General features: G+C 39.1%; 2 protein-coding genes across 2 annotated transcripts in view; one reads left to right on the forward strand and one right to left on the reverse strand.

The window, feature by feature from the left end:
* ELAPOR2 (endosome-lysosome associated apoptosis and autophagy regulator family member 2) overlaps positions 1 to 16,500 on the reverse strand; it is a gene marked incomplete at its 3' end in the record, with an annotated part of 288,322 nt that extends 271,822 nt beyond the window's left edge. The window contains exon 1 of the mRNA XM_082846355.1: positions 16,397 to 16,500. The remainder of the gene's footprint in view (positions 1 to 16,396) is intronic.
* Positions 16,501 to 16,621: 121 nt separating this feature from the next.
* The window catches only part of DMTF1 (cyclin D binding myb like transcription factor 1), a 44,275-nt gene continuing 37,103 nt past the window's right edge, over positions 16,622 to 23,793 (forward strand). The window contains exon 1 of the mRNA XM_082847013.1: positions 16,622 to 16,734. The gene's annotated coding sequence lies outside the window, so the exon portion shown is untranslated. The remainder of the gene's footprint in view (positions 16,735 to 23,793) is intronic.

A 23,793-nucleotide genomic window follows, 5' to 3' on the forward strand; every position in this document is an offset into this window, starting at 1 on the left:
CAAGCCTTCAGATGACTGAAGCTCCAGCTGACATCTTGATAGCAAGTTCATGAAAGTCCCTAAGAAAATCACCTAGCTAAGCCCTCTTGAATTCCTGACCCACAGAAACTGTGAGATAATAAATGCTTACTGTTTTAAGCCACTACATTTTGGGGTAATTTGTTAGGCAGCAACAGATAACTAATTTGGAGGGGAGGCTGGAGCAGCTAGGGGATCTCCAATCATCCTTCTTTTTTATGTTCTTAGTGCCTCTCCACGTGGTTTTTCTGAATGGGCTAGTTTGGGCTTCCTCACAGTATGGCAGGTGGACTGCTTATATAATGTCTGCTTACTTGTTGGCTGCCAGGTCTTTTATAATCTATCTTCAGAAATCATATAGCACCACTTCCTACATACTTTATTGGTTAAAAATGGCCACAAAACCTGTCAAGTTTAAATGGGAGAAGTCATACACCTCCACCTCTTGATGGGAGGAGTATCAAATTGTTTTATACGAAGAGCACATTGGATGGGAAATACTGTTGCAGCCATGTTTAGAAAATGCAGTTTTCCACATTGTAAGCCTTCCACATTTAAGCCAAGTACCACATCCAACAAGGCATCTGAATAACAGATTAACAGAGTTATAAATTTAGGAGTCATCAGTGTATAGAGAGCAACTGTAGCCACTGGAGTGGATGACATCACTTAGAAAGAGGATAGTGTGAAGAAGAGATGTAGGCCTAGGAGGTCACCATGAAGAACTCTGAAATTTAAAAGCCAGGCCAGCTAAGAAGCATTTGGAGAGGTAGAAGGAATGCCAGAGTATTGTATCTCAAAGCCAAGAAAAAAAGAGTATTCAAAGAAGAATGAAATAGTCATTTAAGGAGCAAATGCTGCTGAAAATTAAGGTAAATGATAATAGAATATTTTCATGGATTTAACAATGTGGAAGTCATTAATGATCTTAGAGGCATGTTGGAGGCAGAAACCAGGCTATAATGGTTGAAAACACAGAAGAAGGAATGAGCATAGTCCTGCGAGGGAGATGAGATCAAAAAACACAAAAGAAGGGATTAACGAAAAGAGTACTTCCCAGAACTTCTGCTGCCAGTGTCCTTGTCCTCACGGTGAGACACAGCCACCCCCCACCTCCGCAGGAGACCCTCCAACACTAGCAGTTATAAGGTGCTTTCCTGAGAGCAGATTTTGAAAACTGAATGGCATTAGAGATCCAAAGAAGAAGATGCAGTGTGGAGAAGAGAGCTACTAGAGGAGAAGAGAGCTACTAGAGGAGAAGAGAGCTACTAGAGGAGAAGAGAGCTACTAGAAGAAAAGATAAACTGAAGGCCCTTCAAGTCACCATATACTTGCTGATAGTTCTCCTCCATCATGTGTTGCAAAATACACCTACACGTGGAACAACTCCTACAGAACACCTACTGAACGCTGGCAGAAGACCTCAGACCTCCCAAAAGGCAAGAAACTCCCCACGTACCTGGGTAGGGCAAAAGAAAAAAGAATAAACAGAGACAAAAAAATATGGACGGGACCTGCACCAGTGGGAGGGAGCTGTGAAGGAGGAAAGGTTTCCGCACACTAGGGAGCCCCTTCCTGGGCAGAGACTGCGGATGGCGAAGGGGGAAGCTTTGGAGCCACAGAGGAGAGCAGAGCAACAGGGGTGCGGAGGGCAAAGCGGAGAGATTCCCGCACAGAGGATCAGGGCCGACCGGCACTCACCAGCCCGAGGCTAGTCTGCTCACCCGCCGGGGCGAGCAGGGCTGGGAGCTGAGGCTCGGGCTTCAGTCGGAGCACAGGGAGAGCACTGGGGTTGGCAGCGTGAACACAACCTGAAGGGGTTAGTGTGCCACGGCTAGCCGGGAGGGAGTCCAGGAAAAGTCTGGACCTGTTGAAGAGGCAAGAGACTCTTTCTTCCCTCTTCATTTCCTGGTGCACGAGGAGAGGGGATTAAGAGCGCTGCTTAAAGGAGCTCCAGAGATGGGCGCGAGCCGTGGCTAAAAGCACGGACCCCAGAGACGGGTATGAGACGCTAAGGCTGCTGCTGCCGCCACCAAGAAGCCTGTGTGCGAGCACAGGTCACTATTCACACCCCTCTTCCAGGGAGCCTGTGCAGCCCGCCACTGCCAGGGTCCCGGGATCCAGAGACAACTTCCCCGGAGATAACACATGGCGCGCCTCAGGCTGCTGCAATGTTACACTGGCCTCTGCCGCCGCAGGCTCGCCCCACATCCGTACTGCTCCCTCCCCACGGCCTGAGTGAGCCAGAGTCCCTGAATCAGCGTCTCCTTTAACCCCGTCCTGTCTGAACGAAGAACAGATGCCCTCCGGCGACCTACACGCAGAGGCGGGGCCAAATCCAAAACTGAACCCCGGGAGCTGTGCAAACAAAGAAGAAAAAGGGAAATCTCTCCCAGCAGCCTCAGGAGCAGCGGATTAAATCTCCACAATCAACTTGATGTACCCTGCATCTGTGGAATACATGAATAGACAACGAAACATCCTAAATTGAGGAGGTGGACTTTGAGAGCAAGATTTATTATTTTTTCCCCTATTCCTCTTTTTGTGAGTGTGTATGTGTATGCTTCTGTGTGAGATTTTGTCTGTATAGCTTTGCTTTCACCATTTGTCCCAGGGTTCTATACATCCGTTTTTTATTTATTATATTTTCACTTAAAAAATTTTTTTTTCTTAATTATTTTTTTATTTTAATAACTTTATTTTACCTTACTTTATTTTATTTTATTTTATCCTCTTTCTTTTTTTCTTTCTATTTTTTCTCCCTTTTATTCTGAGCCGTGTGGATGAAAGGCTCTTGGTGCTGCAGCCAGGAGTCAGTGCTGTGCCTCTGAGGTGGGAGAGCCAACTTCAGGACACTGGTCCACAAGACACCTCCCAGCTCAACGTAATATCAAACGGTGAAAATCTCCGAGAGATCTCCATCTCAACACCAGCACCCAGCTTCACTCAACGACCAGCAAGCTACAGTGCTGGACACCCTATGCCAAACAACTAGCAAGACAGGAACACAACCCCACCCATTAGCAGAGAGGCTGCTTAAAATCATAATAAGTCCACAGACACCCCAAAACACACCACCAGACATGGACCTGCCCACCAGAAAGACAAGATCCAGCCTCATCCACCAGAACACAGGCACTAGTCCCCTCCACCAGGAAGCCTACACAACCTGCTGAACCAACTTTAGCCACTGGGAACAGATACCAAAAACAACGGTAACTATGAACCTGCAGCCTGCAAAAAGGAGACCCCAAACACAGTAAGATAAGCAAAATGAGAAGACAGAAAAACACACAGCAGTGAAGGAGCAACATAAAAACCCACCAGACCTAACAAATGAAGAGGAAATAGGAAGTCTACCTGAAAAAGAATTCAGAATAATGATAGTAAAGATGATCCAAAATCTTGGAAATAGAATAGAGAAAATGCAAGAAACACTTAACAAGGACCCAGAAGAACTAAAGATGAAACAAGCAATGATGAACAACACAATAAATGAAACTAAAAATACTCTAGAAGGGATCAATAGCAGAATAACTGAGGCAGAAGAACGGATAAGTGACCTGGAAGATAAAATAGTGGAAATAACTACTGCAGGGCAGAATAAAGAAAACGGAATGAAAAGAACTGAGGACAGTCTCAGAGACCTCTGGGACAACATTAAACGCACCAACATTCGAATTATAGGGGTTCCAGAAGAAGAAGAGAAAAAGAAAGGGACTGAGAAAATATTTGAAGAGATTATAGTTGAAAATTTCCCTACTATGGGAAAGGAAATAGTTAATCAAGTCCAGGAAGCACAGAGAGTCCCATACAGGATAAATCCAAGGAGAAACACACCAAGACACATATTAATCAAACTGTAAAAAATTAATTACAAAGAAAACATATTAAAATCAGCAAGGGAAAAACAACAAATAACACACAAGGGAATCCCCATAAGGTTAACAGCTGATCTTTCAGCAGAAACTCTGCAAGCCAGAAGGGACTGGCAGGACATGTTTAAAGTGATGAAGGAGAAAAACCTACAACCAAGATTACTCTACCCAGCAAGGATCTCATGCAGATTTAATGGAGAAATTAAAACCTTTACAGACAAGCAAAAGCTGAGAGAGTTCAGCACCACCAAACCAGCTCTACAACAAATGCTAAAGGATCTTCCCTAGGCAAGAAACACAAGAGAAGGAAAAGACCTATAAAAACAAACCCAAAACAATTAAGAGAACATACATATTGATAATTACCTTAAATGTAAATGGATTAAATGCTCCCACCAAAAGACACAGACTGGCTGAATGGATACAAAAACAAGACCCATTTTTTGCTGTCTACAAGAGACCCACTTCAGACCTAGAGACACATACAGACTGAAAGTAAGGGGATGGAAAAAGATATTCCATGCAAATGGAAACCAAAAGAAAGCTGGAGTAGCAATTCTCATATCAGACAAAAGAGACTTTAAAATAAAGACTATTAAAAGAGACAAAGAAGGACACTACATAATGATCAAGGGATTGATCCAAGAAGAAGATATAACAACTATATATGGACCAACATAGGAGCACCTCAATACATAAGGCAAATACTAACAGCCATAAAAGGGGAAATCGACAGTAACACAATCATAGTAGGGGAATTTAACATCCCACTTTCACCAATGGACAGATCATCCAAAATTAAAATAAATAAGGAAACACACGCTTTAAATGATACATTAAACAAGATGGACTTAATTGATATTTATAGGACATTCCATCCAAACACAACAGAATACACATTTTTCTCAAGTGCTCATGGAACATTCTCCAGGATAGATCATACCTTGGGTCACAAATCAAGCCTTGGTAAATTTAAGAAAATTGAAATTGTATCAAGTATCTTTTCCAACCACAATTCTATGAGACTAGATATCAATTACAGGAAAAGATCTGTAAAAAATACAAACACATGGAGGCTAAACAATACACTACTTAATAACGAAGTGATCACTGAAGAAATCAAAGAGGAAATCAAAAAATACCTAGAAACAAATGACAATGGAGACACGACGACCCAAAACCTATGGGATGCAGCAAATGCAGTTCTAAGGGGGAAGTTTATAGCAATACAATCCTACCTTAAGAAACAGGAAACATCTTGAATAAACAACCTAAACTTGCACCTAAAGCAATTAGAGAAAGAAGAACAAAAAAACCCAAAGTTAGCAGAAGGAAAGAAATCATAAAAATCAGATCAGAAATAAATGAAAAAGAAATGAAGGAAACCATAGCAAAGATCAACAAAACTAAAAGCTGGTTCGTTGAGAAGATAAACAAAATTGATAAACCATTAGCCAGACTCATCAAGAAAAAAAGGGAGAAGACTCAAATCAATAGAATTAGGAATGAAAAAGGAGAAGTAACAACTGACACTGCAGAAATACAAAAAAAAAGAGAGATCACTACAAGCAACTCTATGCCAATAAAATGGACAACCTGGAAGAAATGGACAAATTCTTAGAAATGCACAACCTGCCAAGACTGAATCAGGAAGAATAGAAAATATGAACAGACCAATCACAAGCACTGAAATTGAAACTGTGATTAAAAATCTTCCAACAAGCAAAAGCCCAGGACCAGATGGCTTCACAGGCAAATTCTATCAAACATTTAGAGAAGAGCTAACACCTATCCTTCTCAAACTCTTCCAAAATATAGCAGAGGGAGGAACACTCCCAAACTCATTCTACGAGGCCACCATCACCCTGATGTCAAAACCAGACAAAGACGTCACTAAGAAAGAAAACTACAGGGCAATATCACTGATGAACATAGATGCAAAAATCCCCAACAAAATACTAGCAAACAGAATCCAACAGCACATTAAACGGATCATACACCATGATCAAGTGAGGTTTATTCCAGGAATGCAAGGATTCTTCAATATACGCAAATCAATCAACGTGATACACCATATTAACAAACTGAAGGAGAAAAACCATATGGTCATCTCAATAGATGCAGAAAAGCTTTCAACAAAATTCAACACCCATTTACGATAAAAACCCTGCATAAAGTAGGCATAGAGGGAACTTTCCTCAACATAATAAAGGCCATATACGACAAACCCACAGCCAACATCATCCTCAATGGTGAAAATCTGAAACCATTTCCACTAAGATCAGGAACAACACAAGGTTGCCCACACTCACCACTCTTATTCAACATAGTTTTGGAAGATTTAGCCACAGCAATCAGAGACGAAAAGGAAATAAAAGGATTCCAAATCGGAAAAGAAGAGGTAAAGCTGTCACTGTTTGCAGATGACATGATACTATACATAGAGAATCCTAAAGATGCTACCAGAAAACTACTAGAGCTAATCAATGAATCTGGTAAAGCAGCAGGATACAAAATTAAAGCACAGAAATCTCTGGCATTCCTATACACTAATGATGAAAAATCTGAAAGTGAAATCAAGAAAACACTCCCATTTACCACTGCAACAAAAAGAATATCTAGGAATAAACCTACCTAAGGAGACAAAAGACCTGTATGCAGAAAATTATAAGACACTGATGAAAGAAATTAAAGATGATACAAATAGATGGAGAGATATACCATGTTCTTGGATTGGAAGAATCAACATTGTGAAAATGACTCTACTACCCAAAGCAACCTACAGATTCAATGCAATCCCTATCAAACTACCACTGGCATTTTTCACAGAACTAGAACAAAAAATTAACAATTTGTATGGAAACACAAAAGACCCCAAATAGCCAAAGCAATCTTGAGAACATAAAACGGAGATGGAGGAATCAGGCTCCCGCACTTCAGACTATACTACAAAGCTACAGTAATCAAGACAGTATGGTACTGGCACAAAAACAGAAAAATAGCTCAATGGAACAGGATAGAAAGCCCAGAGATAAACCCACGCACATATGGTCACCTTATCTTTGATAAAGGAGGCAGGAATGTACAGTGGAGAAAGGACAACCTCTTAAATAAGTGGTGCTGGGAAAACTGGACAGGTACATGTAAAAGTATGAGATTAGATCACTCCCTAACACCATACACAAAAATAAGCTCAAAATGAATTAAAGACCTAAATGTAAGGCCAGAAACTATCAAACTCTTAGAGGAAAACATAGGCAGAACACTCTATGACATAAATCACAGCAAGATCCTTTTTGACCCACCTCCTAGAGAAATGGAAATAAAAACAAAAATAAACAAATGCGACCTAATGAAACTGCAAAGCTTTTGCACAGCAAAAGAAACCATAAACAAGACCAAAAGACAACCCTCAGAATGGGAGAAAATATTTGCAAATGAAGCAACTGACAAAGGATTAATCTCCAAAATTTACAAGCAGCTCATGCAGCTCAATAACAAAAAAAAAACAAACAACCCAATCCAAAAATGGGCAGAAGACCTAAATAGACATTTCTCCAAAGAAGATATACAGATTGCCAACAAACACATGGAAGAATCCTCAACATCATTAATCATTAGAGAAATGCAAATCAAAACTACAATGAGATATCATCTCACACCAGTCAGAATGGCCATCATCAAAAGGTCTAGAAACAATAAATGCTGGAGAGGGTGGGGAGAAAAGGGAACACTCTTGCACTGCTGGTGGGAATGTGAATTGGTATAGCCACTATGGAGAACAGTATGGAGGTTCCTTAAAAAACTAGAAATAGAACTACCATATGACCCAGCAATCCCACTACTGGGCATATACCCTGAGAAAACCGTAATTCAAAAAGACTCATGTACCAAAATGTTCACTGCAACTCTATTTACCATAGCCAGGAGATGGAAACAACCTAAGTGTCCATCATCGGATGAATGGATAAAGAAGATGTGGCACATATATACAATAGAATATTACTCAGCCATAAAAAGAAACGAAATTGAGCTATTTGTAATGAGGTGGATGGACCTAGAGTCTGTCATACAGAGTGAAGTAAGTCAGAAAGAGAAAGACAAATACCATATGCTAACACATATGTATGGAATTTAAGAAAAAAAAATGTCATGAAGAACCTAGGGGTAAGATAGGAATAAAGACACAGACCTATTAGAGAATGGACTTGAGGATATGGGGACGGGGAAGGGTAAACTGTGACAAAGTGAGAGAGTGGCATGGACATATATATATAACGTAAAATAGATAGCTAGGGGGAAGCAGCCGCATAGAACAGGGAGATCAGCTAGGTGCTTTGTGACCACCTAGAGGGGTGGGATAGGGAGGTTGGGCGGGATGGAGACGCAAAAGGGAAGAGATATGGGAACATATGTATACGTACAACTGATTCACTTTGTTATAAAGCAGAAACTAACACACCATTGTAAAGCAATTATACTCCAATAAAGATGTAAAAAAAAAAAAAGAAGTGATTAGCTTTGAATAAGAGAAGGAACATCTCTAGGATTGGAGGAAAGGAGTTTAGGATGAGTTCAGATGAGCATATAAGCAGGGGCGGGGCGGGGGGGGTGGTGGGCAGCAGGCTGCTGAGGAAGTTAATGCTTAAAAGTCTCTGTAAAGGTAATTTGTTGACAAAGTAGAAGGAATAGCTATTAGAGTCTGAGGAGGTCCCTGAAGCCCTGTTGCTTAGGAAATGACAGACTCATTCATTGCAAACCTATAGTTTATAATCTATGACTTTCAAAAAAGTTACTTGGGGTTGAATTTCACCTTTTGTTTGCTTAAACAACAATAAAAAGAAGTGAATTCAACCATTTTGATTCCTATTTTAAATTTAATAAAAATAAAATATCTGATAATATCAGATTTTCCTACCAAATGAATACGGAAAGGGTAGGAGAACACTGGTCACTTATTGCATCCTACCATTAGGTATAAGCCACCTATCCTAGGACTATCTAATTTCTAAATCCTTCCCTCAATTTATTACTTTATAAAAGTGTAGTTGTGATGACGAGAGAGGTAGGAAAGCCCTAAAAGCAGAGGGTTTCAGGTTTATTTTCATTTTTACCCATTGCAAGAGACAGACTGCTTATACTATACCTACTAGCACCTTTTCAAATAACACAGTTATTTATAACATTATATATGAGGCACTGTTGTATCACATATTTCCCTGCAATTGGTCTACAATGGTAAAGCAGCATGGGTTCTTCTGAGACTCTTGTGAAAATTTATTACAGGCTCAAGATCAAGAGTGTGCTCAACAGAGAATGATTCCACAGCAGATGGCTCTTTGGAAAAGGAAAAGAGAGAAAAGACTGCAGTATCATGTGAAAATGGGCTCTTGTTCAACAAAAATGAGCTTATCCAATTATAATGGAAATAGAGAAAGGAGTAACAAAGGCTGTAATAGCCTTATGTCTTGCTACACCAGGTTGAACCATCACAGACTAAAATTCAGCATAAATGTAACCTGGTAAGAAACATAAAAGACACAGGAAGAAAACATTAGTGATACTCTCACTGCTGAAGTTACATATCTTTTTTTACCCTAGGTTTGCTAATATAATACTGCTGCAGTGGCTACAATTATTTGATTATATATAATAATAATATTCACAAGTCTGAAAGATGGCCCATAGAAACTCTGCTTTCCTAATCCTGTTATTCCCAATTTCATTCAATTAACAATTATATATTACATGTCTTCACCAGGTCTGTCCACTTAAGGTGCAGTTGTTATAACAAAGGTATTATGCTCTGGAATTTAATTTACTATGGCTATATTTAATATAAAATAGATATTCTTTATGAAACAGAAACAGACTCACAGACATAAGAGAACAGACTAGTGGTTGCCAAGTGGGGGTGAGGGTGGGGAAGGGAAGGATTGGGAGTTTGGGGTCAGCAGATGCAAACTATTATATATAGGAGGGATAAACAACAACGTCCTCCTGTATAGCACAGGGAACTATATTCAATATCTTGTGATAAACCATAACGGAAAAGGATATGAAAAAGAATGTATATATATGTATAACAATCACTTTGCTGTACAGCAGAAATTAACACAACATTGTAAATCAACTATACTTCAATTAAATAAATTTTTTAATATATATATATAAATATAAATATAATGTAGATATTCTTAAATTAGGTAGGTGTTATAAGAGTAGGTTGATATATTTCAGGTAATTTTGGGGGAGGAATAGCTTGCTTGAAAAACAGTGTTTCCTACTGAGTTTAGATTTTACCTCCAACAATTTCAGGTCAAGAAAAACCTTTACCTTGCATGTGTCTGTATGTATCAGTTGCATGTATATTAAGGCTAACCAATGCATCCTTAAGTAAGAGGCCATATCACTTTCTCTAGTGCTTAAAACACTTTGCCCAGAAACATGAAAACAGGCCAATTTCCAAGAAACAGTTTCAGAGAAACAAAAAATGTAAAACAATGGAATTTATGATATCCCTTTCCATACCTTTCAGCAATAGACTGCCACTATGAAACACAATTTAAAATAAGTTTAAAAGATATCTAGAAAGACTACCTGCTGGCTATTATGATTTCAATATAAATCTTAATATATTAAAGAATTTTTTATATCCCAATCCTCTTCACTGAAATAAAATTGTTGCCCTAAGAAATCCTACTCAACAAATAAGGCAACAATTCTCTTTTCCTGCTTTTCATTATTTCTTGTTACGATGGATAAAGACAAATAATAATATCTGACATTTTTGAGCACCTACTATTTGCCAGATATGTTTCAAAGTGCTTTGACTAAGCAAGATCAAGAAATTGGTCCATCTTTCCTAATATTTGCAGTTTAGATCAATCTGATGATACTAAGTGATTTGATTCATATTTTGTCTTAATCCCTCATTGATTTGTTAATTATAAGCAAGTTTCATGGGCAGTTGCAATAATTTAGTAAATTGCAAGAGTTAACTAAGAGTTTTATACAAAGACACGTTAGAAAAAAACTACTATAATGTAAGCTCCTCCATCCCTTGTCTCTCTTGACCACTACCATATTCCCTATGCCTAGGACAGTGCTCAATACAAAGGACATGCCCACGAAGGTCTGCTGAACGAAAGGAAGGAATGGGTGTATCACAAATGTGCAAACTCCTGCAAGCTATAAAGGTTATGCAGGTTCCTTGTTTCTTTCTCTGTCACTGCATATTCTGGGCAAGGGAATTAGATATACATCAAATAAAAGAGAAGGGAATTAATCAATGACAAGTCATTAAATGTGAGAGGGCCTTTCACATTTGAATTTCAAAGCATAATCCCTTTGGTTTTACTATTGTTGAGGCTTGTCATTTGTCTACCACAGCTTATCACTAACAAATTAAAGGCACAGAATTCCCATCTACTGTTGTAGATACTGGTCTGGGGAAAAAAAAAAAAATCTTGCTGAACAATAAGGACATCTGCTGGTTAAAATGCAACACTTCTATCCTTAAAATACTGCATCTAGATGGACAAGATTTGGGTAATAAAGTTTAGAATAAGTCCAAACTTGTGCCATCTTGTTAAAATAACCTCCTTCTACTAAAGTAATAATAAAGGTAACATTTGTTTGTTTCATTCCAGAGTTGCCCGAGTAGTGACACTATCTGAAAAAAGACTGAGCTCTCCTGCCAAAAAATAAAAATGGCTAGGTTTCTGATCTCCTGGCTTAAGACACAATTATCTTTGAACTCAGCAAACATCTAAGTGTCTGCTAAGTTAAGGTAGCGTACCAGATGCTGGCAAACTGAAGCTGTAAGACACGGCAGAGGCAGCAGATGGTCCAGCCTTAGGGGAATGGGGTTAAACTCAGTTAACATCAGCAAGAGACTGAGCCTAATACTTACCAGCACTGTGCTCTCACCATTTTATAAACGTTATAGACCAGTTGCTTTCTACAAACACACTCTTTCCCACACTACCTGAACAAATGCCTTCCTACCTCCCGCCCCCTACTCTGGTAATTTGTCACCTTTCCAGTCCCTGCTCAAGTGTCTTCTCTGAAAACCCAGCTCTGAACTCCCTACATAAAGTTCACCTTCAGAGTTTAGAACTTACCACACTGGCAAATTACCGGTTGATTTACCAATATATGGTCCCTCTCCCTTCTAGGCCAGACTATAAAGGAAGAGATATTTGAATCTGGGTTCAAACATTCTCCCAATTTTAGTAAAGTAACTTAACTGTTTCTGTTTCATTTTGCCCACAAAATTTTCAAGGACAGAATGAAAACTTCTATCCTCACTTGCTGGGAAGATCTGAAGTCTTAGTTCTCCATTCTCCTAACTGGAAGAAGAACCAATTTTTGCTAATGTTCCATGAATAGGCCTCAGTAAAGCTCTACTGCAAAAAAAAATAAGTGAAGAGGTAACCAGGCTGAAAGATTAAAAGAGGTGTAGGGATGAGACACGGACATGAAATGGAGAGCAGGAAAGGGGTTACGAGATGGAGTGCCGTAAGTCCCAGACAAAAGCCTGGAGGAGGAATCTCAGACAGAAGAGGACTTGGAAGAGCCTGATGTGTTGGCCTAACTAGGGACAGTTTGCTCATTCCTCTATTAGCACAGGAATCCCCATCAGCTTGCCGGAAATTCTGGCAGGGCTTCCAGTGCATACACATCAGTTGTATTAATAGGACTCAAAGACTGTGTAGAAAGAAAATGGGCTACTCAATAATTATATTTTTCATTTACTTTGAACAGGAGTCCTTGGAAACATCTCTTTATTCTGAATCATGACATCCAGGACATGAGACAATCATTAAACAATAAAACCAGCCTCTCAGTATTTGAAACACTTTTATATTAACATATCAACCTTTCAAAAAAGGAAGGTCATTTCATCAATATTCTATTGCTGATGAGGTTCATGAAAGTGTTATAAAAAATCTGGAGTCCAACAGAGCTAATCATTACTAGCAAATGCAGTAAATACCGTAACTGTGCTATACTTTTATAATACCTTCTATTTATGAAAGAACTATTTTTCACTTTTTTCTACAAAATAATTACTAATTAGGTAAATTCTAGGATAATATTAAAAATCTCATGCATTCCCTAGGTACATACTAAGTAGTGAGGTAGGAAACACCGAGAATTATAATTGCAGAAAGTTGCTCTAGGTTTAAACTTTGGATAGTCTTACATTGATAATGCATGTTAAAGATATAGAGGTGTTACTATTATAGGTTTACTTTTAAAATTATGTATTAAAACTAATACTAAAATACACTTGTTTTCCCCAAGTAAACACCAATTGACCTTGGGAAAAGGTAATTATGAAAGAAACTCACCCAGAAAGGAAGAATTAATTATGAGGATGCACTTGACTTTTTTTAGGGAATTAACAGCAAAGTGCAGACTAACCTAAGATTTTTCAGAAGAGAATGGGTAGCAACTATAATTTAGATAACACTCTCTTATGCCTCAGTGAAAAAGAATCCTACACAGTAATGGTTTGTGGAAAATGTAGCTAATTAAGAACCAATTCCTCATAAATGGTAATGTTAACAACTTTACCTATGTAACTATTATATCATTAGAACTCCACTTTGAGTAATTTAATTGCTTTTCTGGTTCACGGGTTTATTAGTTTCCGTATTTAAGTGCTTACTACATATGACAGGCTCTGTGCAAAGCATGTTGCCTACATTATTCTGGGAGATAGATTTTAGCATCGCCACTTTTCAAAAGCAAACGAAGCTTAAAGATGCGAAGTACCATACCCACCGCTAAGCAATAAAGTCAAGATTCACACTCGGGTCTGACTTCAACATCTATACCACAACACTCTCCTGCCTCGTGGTGTTGGTTACCTATTATTTATATACTCATTTAAAAACTGAACGATATATGCCATAACCACAGTGGGATGCAGCGATTACCACAAACTGGTAATAAAGTTAGATGCAATAAAATGCTGCTCTTGACAGTTATTTTTGAAAATTGGTCAAATGTGTCCTTCTTCCAGTTCAGTAAAGACTCTGGAAACTGATTGTAATAATTTTTCATTATAAAAAGACTGTTGCCGAAGTGTACTTTTTGAGCTGCAGAAGGGTAGTTCAGAGCATAGGCTCTGGAGCTGAGGCTTTCATTCTGACTCTACCATTTATTTGCTGTTTCCTTGGACACATTCCTTCACTTTTTTGGTTCTTGTCTAAAATGGGAATCATTTGTAATAACTATACTGAAGCTTTGGCACTTGTGAACATTAAATGTGTTTAATATACGTAAAGCATTTAAATGACACATAAGCACTCAAAAATTGTTAGCTAACCTTGTCCAAATCCAGGCCCTTTTATATTTTCTTCTTTTTAAATAGACCTTATTTGGGGGGACAGTTTAAGATTCACAGCAAAATTGAGGGGAAGAGACTTCCCACATCGTCGCTGCCCTACACATGAACATTATCAACATACCCCACCGCAGTGGTACATTTATTTGCAAATGATGAACCAACACTGATATATCATTAACAACCAAAGTCCGTGGGTTACATTAGGGTTCACTATCTGTGTTGTACATTGTATGGGTTTTGATAAATGTATAATGCCATGTATCTACCATTACAGCATTATACAAAATCATTTCGCTGCCTTAAAAAATCCTCTGTGCTCCACCTATTTCTCTTCCTCTGGCCTCAAACCCTGGCAACTACTGGTCTTTTTACTATCTCCATAGTTCTGCCCTTTCCAGAAAGTCAGATAGTTGGAATCATTCAGTAGTTAGCCTTTTCAGATAGACTTCTTTCACTTAGTGGCATGCATTTAAGATTCCTCCACATCTTTTCATGGCTCGACAGCTCAATTCTTTTTAGCACTGAATACTCGATTGTATGGATGTACCACAGTTTATCCATTTACCTATTGAAGCACATCTTGGTTGCTTCTAAGTTTTGGCAATTACAATGAAGTTGGTATAAATATCTCTGTGCAGCTTTTTATGTGGAGGTAAGGTTTCAACTATTTGGGGTAAATATCAAGGAGCAATTAATGGATCACATGGTAAGAATATGCTTAGCTCTGTAAGAAACCACCAAACTGTCTTCCAAAGTGGTTGTACCATTCTGCATTCCCTCTATCAATGAATGAGAGTTCCTATTGCTCCAAAGCGTCATCGGCCCTTGGTGTTGTCCGCGTTTGGGATTTTAGCACTTCTAATTGGTGTGTGATGGTATTTCGTTTTACACTCTCTTTTATGAAATGCAACATTTATGAGTGAGACAGTTACCCCAAAGAATAGATAATGTGGACTACTGGTGAAAACTGTGTACATTTGGCTTAAAATCGAAACAAATATTTATCTAACTAAACCCACTTCAGTGTGTACTTTTTCCCCTTTCTTCAATGAATTAGTGTCACTTCCACGAAGTCTTCCAACTACATTTTGTATTCAAAAGAAACCGGGGTTGCAAAAAACATTTTTTTTAAAGCCGAAAGAGAGGAAAAGAAATCACTAAGCATTATCAACTTCATTAGTTAAGACCAATTCAAGACGTAGTATACACACGGTCTTCATTTGACCTTTACAACCGATGCTCACTACACTCCCATTGTGACAATGTAGTGTTAAGCCTACACATAGTTGCTGGATGCAAGAACATTTGTCTAATCTAATTTCTAAACTCCTCTCATCCCACTAGCAAAAGAAAAGCAGCGTACAATAAATCAATTTTATAAACAAGTGAAATGAATCCTAAGAAGAGTTGTAACAGGGTTCCGACCACTAAAATCTTCGGAACTCTTTGGGAGATTGGGATTGACATATACACACTACTTTAAATAAAAGAGCTACTTAACGAGAACCTACTGTATAGCCCAGGGAACTCTATTCCCAACTCTGTAATGACCTATATGGGAACAGACTCTAAAAAAGAGTGGATATATGTACATGTATAACTGAATCGCTGTACAGCAGAAACTAACACAACATTGTAAATCAACTATACTCCAGTAAAAAAAATTAATTAAAAAAATTTTCAGGACTCTTTCAAAACAAAAATCTCTGCAGGAGTCTCTGGAAGCTTCAAGACTCTCTGGGGGCGGGGCCGAGTATTGGTCTTCCCTGAAAGCTCCCCAGGCTAGCTGAAGAACATCCACTTTAGAAAAGCCGTGCTTTATAAGGCGTACTGTGCACTACAGAACAGCATATTCACACAGGATACATTTCACCAAGAATTGCATCATACGCCCAACGGGTAACACCTCTACGCGCCTACGGCAAGGCAGACCAAGTCCGAAGAGCCAGACATACAATTCCCGGTTATCGTCTGCACCCAGACCCCGCTTTCTAACAGTTCCACACGGAAGGCTCCCTCCGCTCCGAGGCCCAGAATAATTACGAAAGTCGGCTGGCGAGGCCCAACTGTCGCAGAGCCAGGAAAACCACAGTTGCGCCAAAGAAAGAAGGTCCTCCTTCATGGCAGCAGTCAGTACCTATTTCCTTGTACGAGGAGGAGAAAAGAGCAGACAACGAACAACTCCCACTCAGACGGGTCTCGAAGCTCAAATAACCAAGGACCTTTTTTCGCGCTCCGACTTGGCCGGAAGTGACGCCACGGCCAGCGCGCAGGGCCGCCCCCAAGGAGAGGAGGCCGGGCGGGGGAGCGCGCGGGGGCTGGGGGCGGGGCGCGGCCGTAGCTCCGTTTCCGGTGGCTTGTCGCGCTCGCTCACTCCAGCTGCAGCCACTCTTGCCCGTGGCTGCTTCCTCCATCCTGGTATTTTTTGGAGCCTCCATCCTGGTTCTTCCAAAGTGCCCGGACCCAAAACAGGAAGTAAGTGCGATGGAAGCTTCAGGTCCCAGGCGCCGCTAGGGCCGCTCCGCCCAGTGGAGCCTGTCCGGCCCCCTTGCTGCCCGCCTGCTCTCGCCGGCCGGCGCCAGCTGCCGGCGCTCGGGCGCCGCGGGCGGGGTGGGAGTTGGGCCTTCGTGACGCTGAAGCTGCAGTCCCCGCACGCTCACGCCAGGGCCTCCCTCTCGGGGCCGGGCCTGTGGCGGTGGCGTGGGCTGCAGAGCAGGGTAGCGAGCAGCCGCCGAGGCACAGCTAGCGATCCGGCGGGGGCGGAAAATGGCGGCGGCTTCGTAGGAGCTAAATGGCGCCGGGACCCCTGGGGGTGGGGTGGGGTGGGGTGGGCCGGGAGATTGGCGAGAGAATCGGGCCCGGGAACCCCAAGAGTAAGGAAGCCTTCCTTGCTTTTTCGTAGGGTTTCTTTTTTACGTTTTTGTTACCTTTTCGTTTTTATTTCGTACAGTGAAGGAGAGGTGAGCTTGGATGGGATCGAGAGAGTTGGGGCTTGTCTCGCGCCACCCCACCGCACCCCCTATTTTTTCCTCTTTTCGCCTCTTCGACTCTTCTCCCACCTTTTGGGGTTCACTCTCGCTCAGCTGTTCATGGCCTAAGCGGAAGGGATCGGGGTTGCTGACCGAACCATCACTGTCAGCCTGAGTCTCTTTTAAAAGGGAAACATAGGAGCTGAAGTGCGGGGAGACAGCCCTAACCCGGCAGAGAACAGGAAAATGAGCCTGCAACATAGGGATTGTCGTATTTTGACGAGTTCCGAGGAAGTTTTAAAATTTTTTAATTTTCTTCGTCCTTTAAAACAGACTTTGAGAATCTTTAGGGAATCTGCGGCATAGGTTTGAGAGTAGAAGTGGCCAATTCTATGCAGTTGAATGGTACAGCATGTGTTTTTAGAATAAAAATTTGGTGTCGATAAGGAGAGGTGATTAATCTGTGAAATGTAAAAGTCAGGGCTCCCTTTCCCTGATTGAATTTGGAAATTCACATTCAATGGTTATTTTCTCGTAACTTGATTGATCGTTGTGCACCTTCTTTCTGACCGTAGGTGAGGCTGCTTGTTGGGACATTTGACAAAAAGCGTATTCTGTAGGATTACTTCCTAATGTTCAGTATTTTAAACTTACAGTAATACCGTTTGGAAGTATTTTATCTTTTATCGATTTTACCTTTATTTTGATTTCCCGAAGACAACCATTTATAGCTTTTAAGCTCCAGTTCAAGTAAGACATTCTTGCATTGTGCTGAAAGTTTTACAGAGAGAAAAACTATTTTTCAGGGAAGGATTTTCATATTTTTCCATTACTTCAGATTTTTTTTCTTTGAGCTGCTCTTAAACTTGTGTTTCAAATAACTTTGTGTGTCACTGCATTTTTTTCTATTTATTTATTTAGTAATTTGAATAATTTACCAGCATTTAAACGTTTAAAGCCCGTGCTCATAATACACCAAAAACTTACCTTTTTACTGTTATGCTGTAGTGGTGGTAAGATACATTTATTAGGTTAAGATTTAGAGACTTAGTTAAGGTTCAGGGAGAAATTAAGTGTATGTTCCTTACCGTTACAAAAATTGTCAATCTGTTTGACTAAAATTTGGTGTGAGAATAAAGTTTTTTTCCCTTCATTCACAAGGGACAAAAACTAGCCTGATCATTTCTGGGGAAAAAATTACGTGTTAGTTATGAAGAAAAAATATTTCATGTTTTATGATAATCTTATTTTAACTCCCATATACTAAGTAAGTACTTTATGTGCCACCAAAAAAGCTAATTTTTTTTTTTTTTTTTTTTTTTACTATTTTAGTTGATAGGCTCACCCCAAAATATGCTTTTTGGGACTGATCTAGAACCTGCATATTCTCCGTGAATCTCTTTAATTGATTGCAGTTGAGCTAGATGGTGGAGCCAAAATGCTATTGCCCTGTCTTCATCAACAGTTAATCAGTAAGTACTGGGCATTGCATACTTATATAGAACTTTAAGTCCACACTTTGAGCAGTTCCATGAATAAGTATATGCTATATAAACATTTTTCTCTGGATGTTCAGGTTTTAGAAGTATTTTGAGGGGAAGCAGTCACGGGAAATGGTTATTGGTAGAGAATTATACCCCGAAAGAAGGTAGTTGTCTTCTTTAGTTTTTTTTTTCTTTCTTTTTCCCAAGTTCTCTTCTTTTTACAGGCTTTTTTTAAGATGTAGAAAAGTTACCTCATTTCACCCCAAGGCAGCGGGAGAGATAAGTGTATTTGTAAGGTTAGCTAGATGTTACTAGTTAATATTGAAATAAAAACAAAACTAGTCCTTACTTTTCCCACATATTATTTATCTTTCTGCTCACTTATCTCTCCAACAACTACAGATCCTAATTTTTATTAATGTTGTAATAAGCTTGTATGTCCTGAAAATAACATCTCATTATTTTAAACAGTTGTTGTTTTCATGCTCAATTGAGAACACTGACTTAAGTTAACACTTGTGAGGATAAGTAAGATAATGTGAAACAAGTGTCCCTAGGAATATACAGCCTGGCACATAGCTGTTAAAATATTGAGGGGGGGGGTGGGAACTGTGTTTTGTTGTAAAGACATCAAAACTTTGAAAAGATTAGGAAGCGTTCCAGTTTTTTAATATCATATATAGAGGCTGTCTATTTAACACTATTTAACCTGCCTCGTCAAAATGGAGTTTTCTTTTTTAATTGTTTTCTCTTACCACCATCATTTTTAGCACCTTTTTTTTTCCCCCTCATATAAGAAGATTCCTTAGGAATTGGTATGCTTCTAAATGCTTTGCAAATTCAGCTCCAAAGCCTTTTCTGTCCTTAAATGCTACGCAGTGACCTGAGAAAGTGATAAACCTATTGCCAAGGGCATTAAATATAAAATAGAGTTATCAAATGTATGTGGTATTTTCTTTCATATTATTTCTCCCCTTCACTTTTTTTCCTTTTGTGAAGAGGATGCTTGTAATAGAAATCACAAGTAGGCTTTGTTTTTGTTTTGATTCCGTAAAGGTAAATGATAAACTTAAATAAAAGAAGAAACCTGTCTATCATGTCTCCTTTTTCACGTTTATAGAAAGATCCCATTCCACCAATGAATACCAGAAAGAAGTTGTCATGAAAAAGCACACTGGAGAGCTCTTTGTGAACAATTTAATTGTCTTTTTGTTTGGCGGGGTGTTGTGTGTGTGTGTTTGTATTAACCTTATGCCATTTTTTTAGCTGTCATTTTAGTTGTGTGCACTGTGTTGTCAAGCCCTTCTTCCAAGTAACCGGTTGTCAAAACTAATCTTTTTGACCATCAGGTGTTAGGCAGCAAAAAAATGCTCTTTAGGTTTATTTACTGTCTATGTGTATTTTAGTATCTGTTGCAGAAGTGTGGTTTAAAAATTGGCTTCAGTGTATATCAGAACTATAGTGATAATGTATTACCTTTAAAGAGCTTCTGATGATGCCTTGCTTAAAGGGCTCAGTTTTCAATGGCTGAAATCTTAAAATGTAGCCAAATACACATTGTATAGCTCTTAAATCATGCACTGGGTAAAAGACAACATTTTTGTTTTTTAATAAGCAATATGGTTGTATTGCCAAACCAGGTATGAAATGCTGTACCTTGAAATGAATCATACTACCAAGTAATTTTTTTTACTCTAATAGTGTCATTGTTTTCAGTAGTTGGTAATTGAAATCAACATCTTAAAACAATTAAAGCCTATTATAATAAACCCTGTTAATATCTTTATTGACGTTTTATGGTATATAGTCATATTATCTTAAAACCAAGCCATAATGAACATTAGTTAAATACCTTAATTCAGTATGCTTGTATGTTCATTTATAGTTGTCTTTCTCAAACTTTTCCACAAAGTATACAGAAGAACAAATCCCCTGGGACCATAGTCTAAAGCATTCAACCTCAACTGTGAAGTGACCTCATTCCTATATTTAATAAAATCAATATTTAAGATGTCTGTGGCTTTGTCTGTTTCCTGATATCCCTCTATGTCCCCATGTTCAGGATATAGGAATTTTTTTTTCTTTTTATTAAGTTATTTTTACTTAAAAAATATATACTTATTTATTTTTGGCTGTGTTGGGTCTTCGTTGCTGCACGCGGGCTTTCTCTAGTTGTGGCAAGCGCGGGCTTCTCACTGCAGTGGCTTCTGTTGTTGCAGAGCACGGGCTCTAGGCACGCGGGCTTAGTTGCTCCGTGGCATGTGGGATCTTCCCAGACCAGGAATTGAACCCGTGTCCCCTACATTGGCAGGCGATTCTCAACCACTGCACCACCAGGGAAGTCCAGGAATTTGTTACCTATTCTCTTCTTGGTGAAAGTCTTCACTAAGACTTTCAATTTAGCAGAGTTTTCATTCTTTCAAAAAAAAATATTTCAAAACATATCTTTAAGATTTTTTATTGTATGTTACTAAGCAAATCCCCTTACAAGCATTTCCTAAGGCGTTAGTTATGTACCACCTAAGGTATGGTCGCGGCCAATATGGAGTCTATAATAGCAAGACCTTGAAAACAAAAATGTTCAGTAATAGGTTAATGGTTAGATAAGTTTAGGTACCACGTACCCATTTAAAGTGCTATGGAAGAATAACTACTAATATCGGAAAATGCTTCCCATAAAGTTAAGTGCAAAAAAAAAAGTTATAAAAGATGTGACAGTATGATCACAGTATCGTAAAAACAATTAAAAATAGGTATGTTGATATATGGCTGAAAGGTTTGGAAGATTATCACCAAAAAAAAAGGAAAATGAGTAATTTTCTTATTATATTGGGGCAGGAAAAAAGACATCTGAAAACTAAATGTGTCCTTACTGGCTTATTAGTTGAATTATGCCAAAAACTTTGCGTCAGCTAGTGTTTCTCAGTCTTTGCCTCATCCAATAAAATTCTGGTACTTTACGTTCTGTAGCTTGCTTGATTTCCCCTTATAAAACTATTTTATAGTACTGAATGTTTTTCACACCATGTAGTCTCATCCCATCTTGCAGTGAAGAATCACATCTTCAAGCATCAAGGGTCAGCAAGTGTTAGCTCTGTGCTTCTCATGATCTCTAATAATAGAATCTACCCTTCCCCATTTGTACTAGTCCTGTGCTTGGGAACCAGTAAACATTTACCTACAGAAACTAGTCCCAAAACCAGGAAGAAATGCCACTTTTCTTGGTTTGATCTAGTTTTTAGAAGATTATGACACTTAGTTGCCTGATAAACCAGGACAATTATGTAGACTCAATTGATGGAAATACCAGTTTAAGATAATCTAATGAATAAAAACTTTACATCAATACTGGAATGGAGTAGATCATGTCTTTAAAGTCTATGTTAACTAACAGATCCAAGAGTAGTAGGTTTTTTGGTTCTACATTGAGTAGGGTCATCTTGTTCATTGAGAGCTATAAATGTAAACAAATACATTTCTCATTTAAATGTGAGTATAATAACTGTTCTGTACCACATTTCAGGTATTCTTTTCTTGATTTTACTAAGGCATTAATATATCCACCAAATGATGGAAATGTGCCAGAATGCCATTTCACCAATTAAAATGGCTGTTAAAATTTTTTCCTTTCATGTTCTCACGTCTAGTTGGTTAAAAAAAAGTAGTGCATATGGTATAACCCATTTGAGAGAAAGAAAGGAAGATCTAAATAGGCTGATGGTGGACTTGGCTGATGGTGGACTTCCGTGGTGGTCCACCAGGGAAGTCGTTAGATTCTGCGCTTGCAGTGCAGGAGCCGCAGGTTGATCCCTGGTAGGGATCATGCCTCGAGGTGTGGCCTAAAAAAATAAATATGTAGATTGTCTTTTTAAAAAAAGTTTATAGGGCTTCCCTGGTGGCGCAGTGGTTGAGAGTCTGCCTGCCAATGCAGGGGACACGGGTTCGTGCCCCGGTCCGGGAAGATCCCACATGCCGCGGAGCGGCTGGGCCCGTGAGCCATGGCCGCTGAGCCTGCACGTCCGGAGCCTGTGCTCCGCAACGGGAGAGGCCACAACAGTGAGAGGCCCGCGTACTGCAAAAAAAAAACACAAAACAAACAAACAAAAAAAAAATTTACAAAAAAAAATAGGCTGATGATGTGTATTTATTTGCCCCAAAGGGAACCAAAATTTTGATGTTAGAATTGGAGCTCTTCCTGATATATTTCCCTATTAAACCAAATGGGGAACGGGTTTTGAAGTTAAGCATAGTTTCACGTATAATGAATTACAGTACAAGGCCCTAAATTACTCAACTTTGTACCTTACTATCGTAAGTTGATTTATTTACCAACATTTCTCAGTTACTCTAATAGTCATATTAAAATATAGATGTACTCTTCCTATAAATAACAGCTGTCTTGACTCTACCGTAGATCTTCTCACTCTGCTTTCTTTGAGAGCTAAACCTTGTACAAGACCTGTTTTGTATTACCTTCTGTACTTCCAATTCTCTGTATTCCAGTAGGTCAGCAGTGTTCTACTTATTGCCAAATCAAGTAGTCACTTCTCCATCTTATCCTCTCGGCAGTATTTAACAGTCAACTACTTAATGCTCCTTGAAAAACACTCTCAAGCCTTTTAAGTAACATCTCTTAGTTTTCCTCCTGTATCCCTGGCTGGTCCTTCTCAGTCTCCTTTCCTTGTTTGTGCATTACTTGACTTCTGCTTCAGAACTCTAGGCTGTCTTCTCTAACTTCTCTAGGTGATCTTATCTTTAATTTGCATGTCACTAACTCAAATTTACAGGTCTAATCCCTGCCTGTTGAATTCCAGCTTCCAACTGGCAACTTGACATCTTCATTTGGGTGCCGTATATCTTAACTTGTTAATATTAACAGTAATAAAAATATTTAATAAATATCTTCTAGTGCCCCCAAACTCAATTATTCAAGCCAAAAGTGTAGGAATCATCTTGAAATAGCTCCTCATCTCTTAATCTACTTTCAGCAAATCCTGTCAACACTACCTCCAAAATAAATCCTCTGTCCAGGCTCCTTTCTTTGATTTCCGCCACCTATTCCAAGTGACTATCATCTCTTG

Source organism: Leucopleurus acutus (genome assembly GCF_964270905.1).
Source record: "Leucopleurus acutus genome assembly, chromosome: 9".
Taxonomy (NCBI): domain Eukaryota; kingdom Metazoa; phylum Chordata; class Mammalia; order Artiodactyla; family Delphinidae; genus Leucopleurus; species Leucopleurus acutus.